Raw genomic sequence first — 12,981 nt, 5'->3', positions numbered from 1 at the left:
AATCAATAACCTACACACTCCTGTGTGATTCATGCAGGTTATCAGTATTTAAAAATTCTAAACAGGAATAGATTTAGATAAAAAAGTTAATTTTTCCTACCCAAAGAACCACAAGTCCAAAGCTGAAAGACAAGACAACTCAGAAATTGAGATGCAACAAAAATCCTGAGGGGTTCCAAAATAAAATATTTTGTTGCTCATAGCAACAAATTAGTGAAGAGCCAATCAGGGACTGCCTTTACAATGTATCAAAATAGGCTGTCCTTTACGAAAGAGAAAGTCTTCTTTTATGTTATGATTGCTTTTCAAGATATATTACATTATGATAAACGATCATGTACATTGTTTTGACAATCAGAGAATTTATGAATGAGAAACCGATTTGCTGGCAGTGATGAACTGAATTGTGTAAAAAAAAAGCATTAGCACTGATGATATCATTTAAAATTTGTTTAAGGATTGTTACAGTTCTGTTTCCTTTTAAATCAGGAGTCCCCCCCCCCCAGAAAAAAAGGCAGCCAATAGGCATTTATTTTGTAGTAAAAAGCATCTAACAGGGCTCATTAGAAGAACTCACAAATCCATAGGTGTTGGCTGGTTTGTTCCTGCAGAATCATGTTCATGTGACCTCTCAGCTATAGTATCTAGATATCCTACTTATGTTTTTAACCTTGAGCAAGGAAGAAGGTCACCCACTTTTGCTGCTCTTTGTTCCTGAGTTCTTAGAGAGTGAGGGTTCTCAGCAGTCTAAAGGGGGCACATGTAGCGATGGGGACCTGTGTCTCAGGTCTGTGTGTCAGGCACGAAGTGCCTCCTTGATTTGCAGGAAACAAAACTCAAGGTGAAACAGAAATCGTGTTTGACCCCTTTATCCCATTTAATACCTGACAAAACCAAACCAAATCCTAAGAGCTCAAATCATCTGTGGAAGAATAAAGAAGTTATCCAAGGTGAAGTAATTGTACTCAGAGGCATGGTGAGATTGTGCATACCATAATTTCCAGGCAGTTCTGCCAGGCTTGAAAGTACAACCATGCCAGAGTTAGAATTTGTGAGGGGACATTGGGTGGTGATTCAAGAGCCTCACAGTTGCTCACTTCCCTTGGTTCATATGAAGCAGAGCCCTCAGATGTGCAGGTTTGGAAATTCCATGAATTCTGTACTTCAGGATGGATTCTTTTCTTGTCAAGAAGTCAACCCAGCTCACATGAGTCTGATGTGCAAAGTAGATGCCAATTTATTTAATTAAAATGTAAAATATCATCATGAGAAGGCCAGATAAGGTTGGTTCTTCTCATTAGCAAAGAGAATGACCAATGAGAATCCAAATTATGAGGAAGATGCTAATATATATGAAATCAGAACGCTGGAGATTAGCTGTGTGATTCAATTTTCAGTGGTCTTGCTAACACGAGGCATCTAGCTCTAGAAGAAACCCACAATGGGCTGCTCTGGGAACCCAGCCTTCTAGCCTTTGGCACCACTGGCCACTCATTGTCAGCTGCTTGACTTCTGACTCCCCATTCTCCAACTTCCAGTCTGGCTATTGTACTTCCGAAGGGCTACTTCCTTCTCTAGAGGTCTCATGCCATTGGTCAAGCAGCTGCTTTTGGTATATAGTCACCATCCTGATCTTTAGACTGGGAGAATCTTCTAGTCACTTCATAACCTATTACTTTTCCCCAAATTGACTTTCTATGATGTGACATTTAAAAGATTCCAATTAATAAATTCTGGTTTGGAGGAAACTGTTTTGTCCCCTATGAACTGTCCACAGGCACCATGATCCTAAAAATGTCTCTGCCTCTTCTCACTGCATACAAGGAAAGTAGATTATGAACACAACTATGAGTTCCTTGAGAACTGGGGGTAAGTCTAAATGATGTATAGGTGACCCCTGGCGACTGTTTGTTGAATGAATGAGTGAGTGATGAGTAGTGCTGTTGACCTTCTTTGAACTTGAGGTCCAGTAGGAGGCGCATTGATCCATGGAGATTTTCCTGCCCATCACTTCCTGATGATCAGGGATAGTTTTGTTTTTAATTAAATCAAATCTCTACTAATGAGTAAACTTTCAAGCTCCTATAATGGCAGACATATTCAGTTCACAGTGACGAAGTGCATTGACCTTTTGAATCTGCAGCTTCATTTGAATAACTTAGACTGTTTCCTTTTTTCTAAGCAATTTAGGCAAAAAAGGAGGATGCTGCTCCTGAAAAGAGTGGTCAGTAATTGCAGCTATGAGTCAATAGTGCATATAATCCTGCTGTTTTCCTCCTTATTGGAGAAGGATCTTACTGGTCTCCCTAATGTATTAGTCCATTAATCAACATATTTATTGAGTGTCTCTTATGATCAGGGTATTGCAATAGTTATAATGGGTGATACACATAATTATTGTATGTTCCCCACCTTGGGACATCTTCCGTAAGTGTTAGAAAATTAACATCTACATAATAAGGGTTAGCTATCAGCACAAGGCGGTACTGAGAACTACAGAACGGGTGGAAGAAACCTCGAAGACCATAAGCATTTGTACATAACTATTCACCCGGGGGCGGGTTGAACAATCCATCAGCTGCTTCATGGAAACTTTGTTTCATTCTCATCTTAACTTTATCTTGTCTACAAAAAGAGAAATTATTTTATGTTCAAAGCCATTCAAATTTCTTGGATTACATAATATATTGCAATTTTTTGAGCTAGGTATAATGGTAACGCCAACTTCTCTGACTACACTTTTCTCAGGGCTTTACGTACTAAGGGCTTTCAGACTTCTCTCTCCAGCACTGCCTTCCCTTCGGCCTCCAGACAGAACACTGAGCTGTCAACTTGACACCTGCACTTGGCTGTATTCTAGTAGGTACCTCGAACCTAATACATCCAAATTGGAACTCTAGGTTTCTATCCTATTCTGGTCTTCGCTGCCATCACAAATCATATAACCATCTGATCAAATAAAAACGCTAGAAGCCATCCTTGAGTTTTTTCCCCTCCTTACTGTTCCTTTTTGCCTGTCCAATCTGTCCCCAACTCCCCTATGTCCTAGTTCCCGATTATACCCTGTATCTATCCACTTCTAACATTAGATCCTAGCTACCAGTATTCTTTGCTTGGTGTTTTATTTTTTTTTAATCTCCTAATTTTTTTTTATTGTGGTTCATATATCTCAAATTTACCATTTCAACCATTTTTAAGTGCACAGTTTGGTGGCACTAAGCATGTTCCCATTGTACAACTATCATCACCATCCATCCCCACCACATTTCCATCTTCATAAACTGAAACTCTGTACCCATTAAGTAAGTCCCTTCTCTCCCCTCCTGATAGCTTCTGGCAGAATCATTCTACTCTTGGTCTCTGTGAATGTGACTACTTCTCGGTACCTTGTTTAAGTGAAATCATACAGGATTTCCTTCTTTTGTGATTGGCTTATTTCACTTAGCATAAGGTCCTCGAGGTTCATCTAGGTTGCAGCAGCTGTCAGAATTTCCTTCCTTTAGGAGACAGAATAATATTCCACCTTACGTATATACCCCATTTTGTTTGCTTGTTTGTCCACTGATGGACACTTGGGTTGCTTCTGTCTTTTAATATTGTGAATAATGCTGTTTCTTGCCTGATATTGGCTACTTCTCTTTTCCGCTAAAACCTCTTCGCCTCCTAGCACCAGAGTAATCTTTTAAACATTTAGATCAGATCATGCCACTTCTCGGCTTAATATTTTCCAGGGGCTTTCAGCCGCACTCAGTGAAATCTCAACACCTTGCCACACGGTCTTGCCCCTGTGTCTGTTTCATCCCTGTCCTTCCGTGCTCGCTCTATTCAGCCACAGGCCTACCTGTCATTTTGAAACAGGGCAGACTGTTCTTGTTTCAGGGCCTTTACCCTCTGCCCGACTTTTGCAGAAATAGCTGCTTCGTCTCATTTAGTTCTTTGCTGTAGGTCACCTTCTGCGGACACATAATCCAAGCTAAAGTGCCCACTCTCCCAACCATGTTGCTATCTGTCACATCTCCCTATTCTTTTTTTTCCATAGCACTTATTCACTGTTGGAAATTGGTGTATTCATCTATTTAGTTATTTGTTTTCAGTCTCCTTTTCCTATGTGCCGCCATGCCACTATGGACCCGTGGGTAGGATAATGACCAGTGTGACTGGAGAAAAGTAAAAGGAGGGAATTTCACAGTTATAAAGTCAGTTGGCTGCTTTAAAAATGTCAAACCCTTCTGTGGTCTAGTATACTAATTTTCCAAATACCAGGCCTAGGCATTTACAAAAGGGCGTATCCTCCTTTAACAACGGAATGCTCTGTGATTATGGTGTCTCTGTTATAATCGAATGTAGCTGACAAATTGAGACCAAACATCTGAAAAGTGAGTAAGTCCCTTGGAAGTACTTAAGACACAACAGATCAATATATTTGGAGACATGTCAAAATCAGTGTGTAATTCGTATTAAATGATTGTGGACACTCGTAGATGGTACCTATAGATCCCTGCTGGTATTGATCATATACTGCTGTCAGGGAAAAAAAAAACCAGCTGTGCCTAGGCTCTTAAAGTGTATATTTCTTTACAATTCATTCATATGCCTACTGGATGGTATTAGTAAAGTCTATTAAATAGTAGTACAATTAAGTTTTTCTTTTTTGAGGTTAAAAATATAAGTAGAGGCTCTGATATATTTTTCCTGTATATCCTTTGAGATGAATGCCTCCCACCTTTGAGTCCACTGGCCAGATCATAGAGCACGAAGTGGGTCAAAGCTCTGCTCACTGTCACTGATCAATCTTCCATCAATAGACTTTGTTGGGGGGGAGACAGCAAGTCAGCTGCTGCTGTTTCTCCTTGAAATGCACAGACAGCCATCTATGGTCTATCCCCTAGTTTTTGTTGAATTGAAGTCATTCCTATTCTAGAGTTAATTTTCCTTCACATCCTTCTGGTGGATATAATTATCTCTCTCTCTCTCTTTTCTTTTTTTTTTTTTTTTAAGTCAAAAGAGACTTTCCTTTCCAGATAACACCATGTTTTCATCCAGCCTATCAGTGATTTGGATATACCCTCAGTGGGTAATATTCAGCTCATACTTAATCATACTTAAAATTAACTTAGAGACATTTGAACTAATGGTTTTCAGAAGAAGAATATTTTCTATAAAAAATCAGTTGAAGGAAACATATATGCAATAGTTTTGTCCACTGTTCATAAATGTGTTCCAAGATATAGGATTAGATTTACTTAAGAAATAGAGATGTATAAAGGGTATTTTCTTCCTGTTGTGTTGTAGTGTACTGCACATTGTTAAGGTTTGGTGAAAGTCAAGGTCCTTGGGGATGTTTGGGATAACAGCGCTCATTTGCTCAATGCATTGATTTTCTAGTTATGGTCTTTAAAAACAGAAAAATTAGATTCTTTACTTCATAGCATTTGAATTATTACTCTGTGACCAGACTGTCTCAATAGTTTCCACCACATTGAGTATTTTCTTCTCCCAGATGCTTGTGTAAAAGAGCCAAGTCACACCAAGTCAGTCGAGTCAAGCCACACCAAGTGGACCAAGAGAGGAGAAAGCAAACTGCCTTCATGGGAGGCTGGGCCTGTTCGTGGCTTTGTCTGTAAATAGTGTGTGACCTCCCGCAGGTAACCGTATGGCTCTAGTATGGCTGTTTTCTTAACTATTGAATGGACACAGTGATTCTTGTTCTCTACATCTTAAAAAGTGCCTTAGCTTTGTAAGGAGATGTATGGAAACGAGTATCTAACTGAAGAGATTTTGCCGACAAAGTTGCTCACATTTGAAGTATTATTATGCAGATTAATCTCACATTTTTAAAGCCCCTTTTCTTTGCTTTATCTACTGCTATTTTTATTCCTATTTTTTTAAAAAAGTATCTTATTTGAGAGAGAGAGAGAGAAAGTGTGAGCATGAGTAGGAGGAAGGGTAGAGAAAAAGGGAGAAGCAGTCTTCCTACTGAGCAGGGAGCCTGACATGGGCTCAAACCCAGGACCCAGAGATCATGACCTGAGCCCAAGGCAGATGTTCAACCAAATGAGCTACCCAGGTGCCCCTTTATTCCTATTTTCAAGTAAACTTTTCACTAGTAGTTTTAGATTTGCAGAAAAGTTGTAAAGATAGCACAGAGTTCCTATATACTCCATATCCAGTTTCTTCTTTTATAAACATTTAAGATTAATATTTTATGCCCCTTCTAGTGTTTTCCTTTTTTGGGGGTGGAGAGAAAGAGCATGTGAGCTTGAGGGGGGTGGGAGGAGGAGGAGCCAGCAGGGGGAGCGGGGGAGGAATCTTAAGTAGGCTCCACACCCACCTGACTCCAGGCTCCATCTTGGAATCCTGAGGTCATGACCAGAGCTGAAACTAAGAGTCGGATGCTTAACTGACTGTGCCACCCATGCACCCCAGTATTAGATCCCGTTTTAAGCACTCAAATAAATATTCTATATGCTCAAGTTCTAAAAAGTAGATATGGGATGCCATGCTTCCTTTTCTGTGATCTTAGCGTTCCCTCCCCTTGCAATGAAAAAATAGTGTATTTGCTGTAAATAGACGTATCAGTCATAACATTTTTGGCTTCAAGTAACAGAAAAATCTGACTCCACTGGCTTAAGAAATAAAGAAAATTTGTTAGCTGAGATAACAGGAGGTGTGGAGGTGGGGCAGTTCTAAGACAGGTTCAGGAATTCAGTGAGGTCACCAGAGCCAGACTTTTCCCCCCATTTCTGCCTCATCAAGCTCAGCACTGGCCCATCTGCAGTCTCGCACAGTGCCTGGTTGCCAGATGGCTGCCGCGGGTCGTGCAGCTCTACCAGATAGCACCATGAGAAAAGGGGCTCTTTCTTCTTTTGTGATTGTTGATCACAAGGAAAACCATAAACACTTTGCCACAAACCCTTCAGTAGACTTTCTCTCAACTGTCTTTGGTTCCATTGCATCATATGCCCAGGCCTACACCGGTCACTCGTAAGAGAATGGGGAGCATTGTTGTGCCATGAATGGCTCAGAGTAATCATGACATGCCTCTTTGGGCTGGGACTGGGGTTCTCTTCTCCTGAACAAAAAGGAGGCATGGTGGTGATGGTGAATGACTCTGACTTTTTTGCCTAAATTGCTTAGAAAAAAGGAAACAGTCTAAATTATTCAAATGAAGCCGCAGATTCAAAAGGTCAATGCACTTCCTCACTGTGAACTGAACATGTCTGTCATTATAGGAGCTTAAAAGTTTATTCATTAGTAGAGATTTGATTTAATTGAAAACAAAACTATCCCTGATCATCAGGAAGTGATGGGCAGGAAAACCTCCATGGATCAATGCGCCTCCTACCTGACCTCAAGTTCATAGCAGGTTGATGACATTTGGTTTATTGCTAGCTTTTTGGCAGTTACGAATAACATTATTATGAGTGATCATGAAGTTTCCATGAAAACACTGGTCTTCATTTCTCCTGGATAAATGTCTAGGAGTGGAATTTCTGGGTTATATGGTGTGCTTTGATTTTTACAAAAGAATGCCAAGTAGTTCAGCCAAGGGGCTATACCGTTTTGCATTCCCAGCAGCAATGTGGAAGAGTTTCAGTTACTCCACTTCCTCCCTCAGTATTTGGTTATGTCTGTTTTTATCTGAGCTATTCTGATAGGTGTGTGGTGTTATCTCATGTGATTTTCATTTGTAGTTTCCTAATGAGTATTGTTGAACATCCGTTCATGCGTTTACATGGCATATCTCTTCATTGGTGAAATGACTGTTCAAATCTCTTCCCAATTTTTTTCTATGGAGTCATTTTCCTAGTATAGAATTCTGAGAGTTATAAAATATTATAGATAGCAGTTCTTGTCTAATGAGACTAGCAAATATTTTATTCTGGTCTGTGGCAAATGCTTTCATTTTCTTAAAAATAGATTAATCTTCTGAAGACATGGTTAAGATTCAAATTTTTATGTTTGTGGTCTGTGGAAAATAAAAACAGTAAATAAAATAAAAAAACAGTAAACAGTAAAAAAAAAAATTAATTCTTGCTCGAAGGCTGTTTACAAGCAGGGTTAGCAGTCTTGAAAACCCAGACAACCATGATAATTTTCACAATAGACTTTTCTGAGATCCTGAAGAAACTGTGAAGCAACAATATTAAGGCTTTCTAGAATACTATAATTAAGAGCTAGGTTATTTATAAAATTTGTAATTATTTATCTGTGTCCTGTCAGTTTTCAGGATGATTATTAGTTGTAATAGAAAATTAAGCTATAGAACAATGTTCGTGAACTTTTGTTATGGTTCATTATAATAATGTCAGATGATTCCCCCCCCTCAAAAATTACCAAGAGTGATTCCTGATGAGCCCCAGAATCAATACTCTTGTTACACAATATTTGGAAATTTTGCTGTTTTTTTTGAGATGGAGTAGGTTGATGCTATGGTTACAACCGCCAGATCTCAGTGACTGAACATGAGCGTTTCTTTCTGATTCTGGTTGGGTGGGGGTGGTGTGTGCGTTGTTCTACTTAGTCTCTCAGAGCCCCAGTGGTGGAGACTCACCCTCTGGAACTCTGATTGGGTTGTACAGCAGGACAAGAGAGAAAATGGAGAATCCCGCAGGGCCTTTCACTGCTTCACTGACAGAGAGCTCATTCACTCACTTTTCCTCAGCCAGAATCGGTAGCTTGGCCCTGTGTGATCACTTGGGAGTCTGGAAAGTGTCCTCTGCTGCCCATTCAAGCAGTGAAGGAGAATGTAATATTGGTGAATACTAGTCCTAATAGTCATACCATGTTCTAAAATAGCATAACAGATACATTATAATCCCATTATTTAAATTAGACATATTGAGACAGTTTTATTACTTAACGGGCTGGGAAACCCTGGACAAGTTATTTAACCTCTGTGCGCCTCAGGGACCCCATTTGGAAAAAGGGTAATAGTGATAACATTTATTGAGTGTATACTAGGAGCCAGATCCTGTTAAAAGTACTCAATATGTGACGGACTTTAATCTTTGCAATGTAATATGCTGGAAGAACCGTTGGTACGGATGAGGCAAGGGGGGCACGAGGAGCCCGAGTGACCCGCTGACCCAGACAGCCTGTCAGAGTTGCTTCTATGATCAGAAGCCAGGTGTCTGGCACCAGTGCTGCTGATCTCGACTAGGCTGCTGTAATTTATCTTTTGTAGGGAATCATACCTGTTGGAATGAGGTGTGGCTTAACTGCCCAGCACACTAGGCTCAGTCCTTGTCATTGTAAGTTTCGATGTGCTGGCAAAGTGAGAAAGGGAAATTGAGCTGATGTATTCATTTGAATAGTTCAATAGTTTTGTTAGGGTGGGGAGTGGAGGGGGAGGTGAAAGTGTTATCTAAAAATAAGTGTGTGGGGGCGCCTGAGTGGCTCAGTGGGTTAGGGCCTCTGCCTTCAGCTGGGGTTGTGATCCCAGGGTCCTGGGATCGAGCCCCCAATCAGGCTCTCTGCTCAGCAGGGAGCCTGCTTCCCTTCCTCTCTCTCTCTGCCTGCCTCTCTGCCTACTTGTGATCTCTGTCTGTCAAGTGCATGGATAAAATCTTTAAAAAAATAAAAATAAAAATAAGTGTATGTGGCTAAGAATTTCTATCCACAGTTCCCATTTTATTTTTCACAGTTCTCATTTTAATGATGATGTCCCTAGAGGCTTCAGTTCTCGCATAGTCACTGGACAGATTTTCAGAGTTCTACAATATGATGTAATTTGTTGGGGTGCTACATGATCAGTTGCTAGGTTTGTCCCTTCTGTGGGGAAGTAACTTCCATCCTATCTCTCTAAAGAGTTTTACCCTGCTTAGGGCTCAGTATTTCTGGGTAGGTCGTGAGCAATCGGTAACTTTGTTAGACATTTCAACCCAATTTCTCTGGCAGTGACATATAAGAAATCACCAAGAACCCTATTCTCAGAAATCAAATTCCCTTGTCAGTTAGGGATGCTTTGGGGTACAAGTAACAGTTGTGCCAGTTGTAAGAATTGGGCAGTGCTGACCCAAGCTCTGGTGGTTTCTTTGACTTTTCCTATGGTTACAAGATGGTCACAACATGGCTACTGCAGCTCCCCCATCTCATCCTTCCATCTAAAGAAAAAGGATGGCAGGGGCGCCTGGGGGGCTCAGTGGGTTAAGCCTCTGCCTTTGGCTCAGGTCATGATCTCAAGGTCCTGGGATGGAGCCCCGCATCAGGTTCTCTGCTCGGCGGGGGGCCTGCTTCCTCCTCTTTCTCTCTCTCTCTGCCTACTTGTGATCTCTCTGTCAAATAAATAAATAAAATCTTTTTAAAAAATTAAATAAAAAGGATGGCAGAAAAGATAGTTTCCTTTCATCAGGGGAAAGGTTTCTCAGAGACTTCGGGACAGATGTTTCCTTGCCGCTCACGGGCTCCAGTGGTGCTGCAAGCTCGTCACTGGACCAGTCCACCTGTGCTGTGATAAACATCTGCCTCCAGTTCTTGATAAAATAGCCTCCAATTCCAGCATCTGGGAAGTTATGGTTTCCATAGCAGGGAAGATGCCCTTCCTAGGTCCATCTCCAGCTATTTCAATAGATGCTTCTGCAATAGTTAATAAGGAAAGAACTGACTATTCTAGCGACTCTTTAATTTGAATTCAGTGAGCTACAAACTCACATCCATTTTAGGGAATGATTAGATTAAGCCATTTCAGGAACGATGAGTCAGACTTAATGTTTTGTTGTTGTTTTTTCCAGGCTTCCTGTTTTTAAGAAGATAGAACACCAGGTTGAGTCTGATGCTAATTATTTTGAAATCTGAAATTTTCAAATTCAATTAATGAGAGCATCTGGATTATCATTATTATTTTTAAAGACTTTTTTTTTTTTTTTTTTTTTGAGAAAGAGAGAGAGAGTGAGCAGGGAGGAACAGAGGGAGAGCATCTCAAGCAGACTCCCTGCTGAATGTAGAGCCCGACGTGGGGCTTGATCCCATGACCCTGAGATCATGACCTGAGCCAAAATCAAGAGTCTCAACCTACTGAGCCACCCACGTGCTCTTGGATTCTCTTTAGATCACACAGCCGGCCATGTTAAAATAGGCCCATTACAAAGTCATTCTTAAGAGCTGTTTATTGTGTTCTGCTAAACTTTGAGTGTTTGCGAATAACAAGAGAGTTTTGTCTTTCAAGCCCCCCTTCCATAATTTCTATAATACAGGGGAGAGAAAAGGGGCCAGGCAGGTTGTATGAAACTTGCAATGTTCATGGACTGTTTCCGTTCAGTTCAGTTGTTCTTACTGACAGTGGAAGCTAGGGGTTCGGCAGGAGCAGTCCTAGGGGGCCTCGGGATGCCAAGTTTGAGATCTTTGTCTTCCTGTGTACCATTAGATATGGCTAACAAACTATGAGAAGACATTCTTAGGGTGTTGACTGCCGGTCAGTCTGGGCAACTGACATTACAATTCATTTTCATGATTGGGTAGACAAAACAATTTGGAAAAATCAGATGTACTTCAGTTTTCTGACCAATAGCATGGAGAGAGAAATCTTGTTCTTCAGAGAAAGCATTTTTCCAAGTTTTCCTTATTGTTATGAAGATGTCAGCAATTTCTACCAAAAGCATAGTTGGTCAGTTACCTCCTGTTAGTGACCTAAGAGCACTTATCCAAGCTGGCAGGGGTGTGCCAAAGCCTTGTTAATTGTTTGCAAAATGCTGTGCTGTCACGCTCCCAGGTGAGAGCCACACTCTCCATGCCCAGCATTACTGTTGGAGTGATTTCCTGCTGCCAAAGAGAATCTGCCTCCAACATGTCGGGCTACCGGCCTGGGTGTTGAGAGGGGAACATCAGTACTTGCTCCATTGTTTAAAAATTGTTCAGCTTGCCTGTGATCTAATGAGGTTTATTTTTAGAGGTGGTGTGCTGGCAAAAGTCGTGTCTTTTAAAAAGCCGCCCCAAATGGTGTTACAAACATCAATCAAAAGGAAAATCCAGGAACAAGCCAGTAATTTCCCCAGATTCCTTTTGCTTTGCTTGCTTTGTTTGTTTCTTTAAAGATCAAATTCAAATAGCATTTTATGCTTTCTTTCACTGCATTAACAGTGGCCCGGAGAATATCTCAATCCCCTTAAAGAAACCTTTTCTATGTAATAAACCCCCGCACCTTCCGGGGCTCATCTGGCGGGCAGCGGATTCGGGCCGTCAATCAGGCGGGTAAGTGCTGGCTTCTTTCTGGGCCGTCCTGCTGCCCAAGTTGTATTTATGGCAAAGGCTACGGTCACTATCAAAAGAAACACGGGCTCACTGCCTCTGAGCTCCTTCTCCGGAGCAGGAGAATGTTATACTAGATATGTGTCTGTGAAGACAATCAGCTAAACATAGGCCCACTTTCAAAGGAGGGTCTTGTTCTGCCAGTCTCTTAACTTTTAGAAAAATGGCTTTTTCTAAATGACTTTTAGAGGGGCACCTGGGTGGCTCAGTGGGTTAAAGCCTCTGCTTTCGGCTCAGGTCATGATCTCAGGGTCCTGGGATCGAGCCCCACATCGGGCTCTCTGCTCAGTGGGGAGCCTGCTTCCTCCTCTCTCTCTGCCTGCCTCTCTGCCTACTTCTGATCTGTCTGTCAAATAAATAAATTTAAAAAAAAAATAAATGACTTTTAGAAAAGCAGTAATAAGCCAAGCTATCCACGTTATACTGATTTCTACATGACCATAGAAAATGCACATTTTTAATGGTGTATATAGTTTATTAAATGGATCCTTCTAGAGTAGTAATATTAATAATTACATAATGTATAATAGAATTATATGTGATACTGGTTTTATTAGGGCTATGATTTATGATGCATTAAGCACTAATCTTATTTAATCCTCCTAATAGTCCTAGGTGATAGGTATTATTTCATTTCCCTGTGACAAATGAAGGAACTGAAGGTTTTAGAGAGTTTGCTTATCTGTAAGTGGATAAGCAGGGATTCCAGGCTGTTGTCAAAGCATATGTGAGTCA

This window comes from Mustela nigripes, chromosome 13, assembly GCF_022355385.1.
Source record: "Mustela nigripes isolate SB6536 chromosome 13, MUSNIG.SB6536, whole genome shotgun sequence".
Taxonomy (NCBI): domain Eukaryota; kingdom Metazoa; phylum Chordata; class Mammalia; order Carnivora; family Mustelidae; genus Mustela; species Mustela nigripes.
This window is presented reverse-complemented; position numbering follows the sequence as displayed.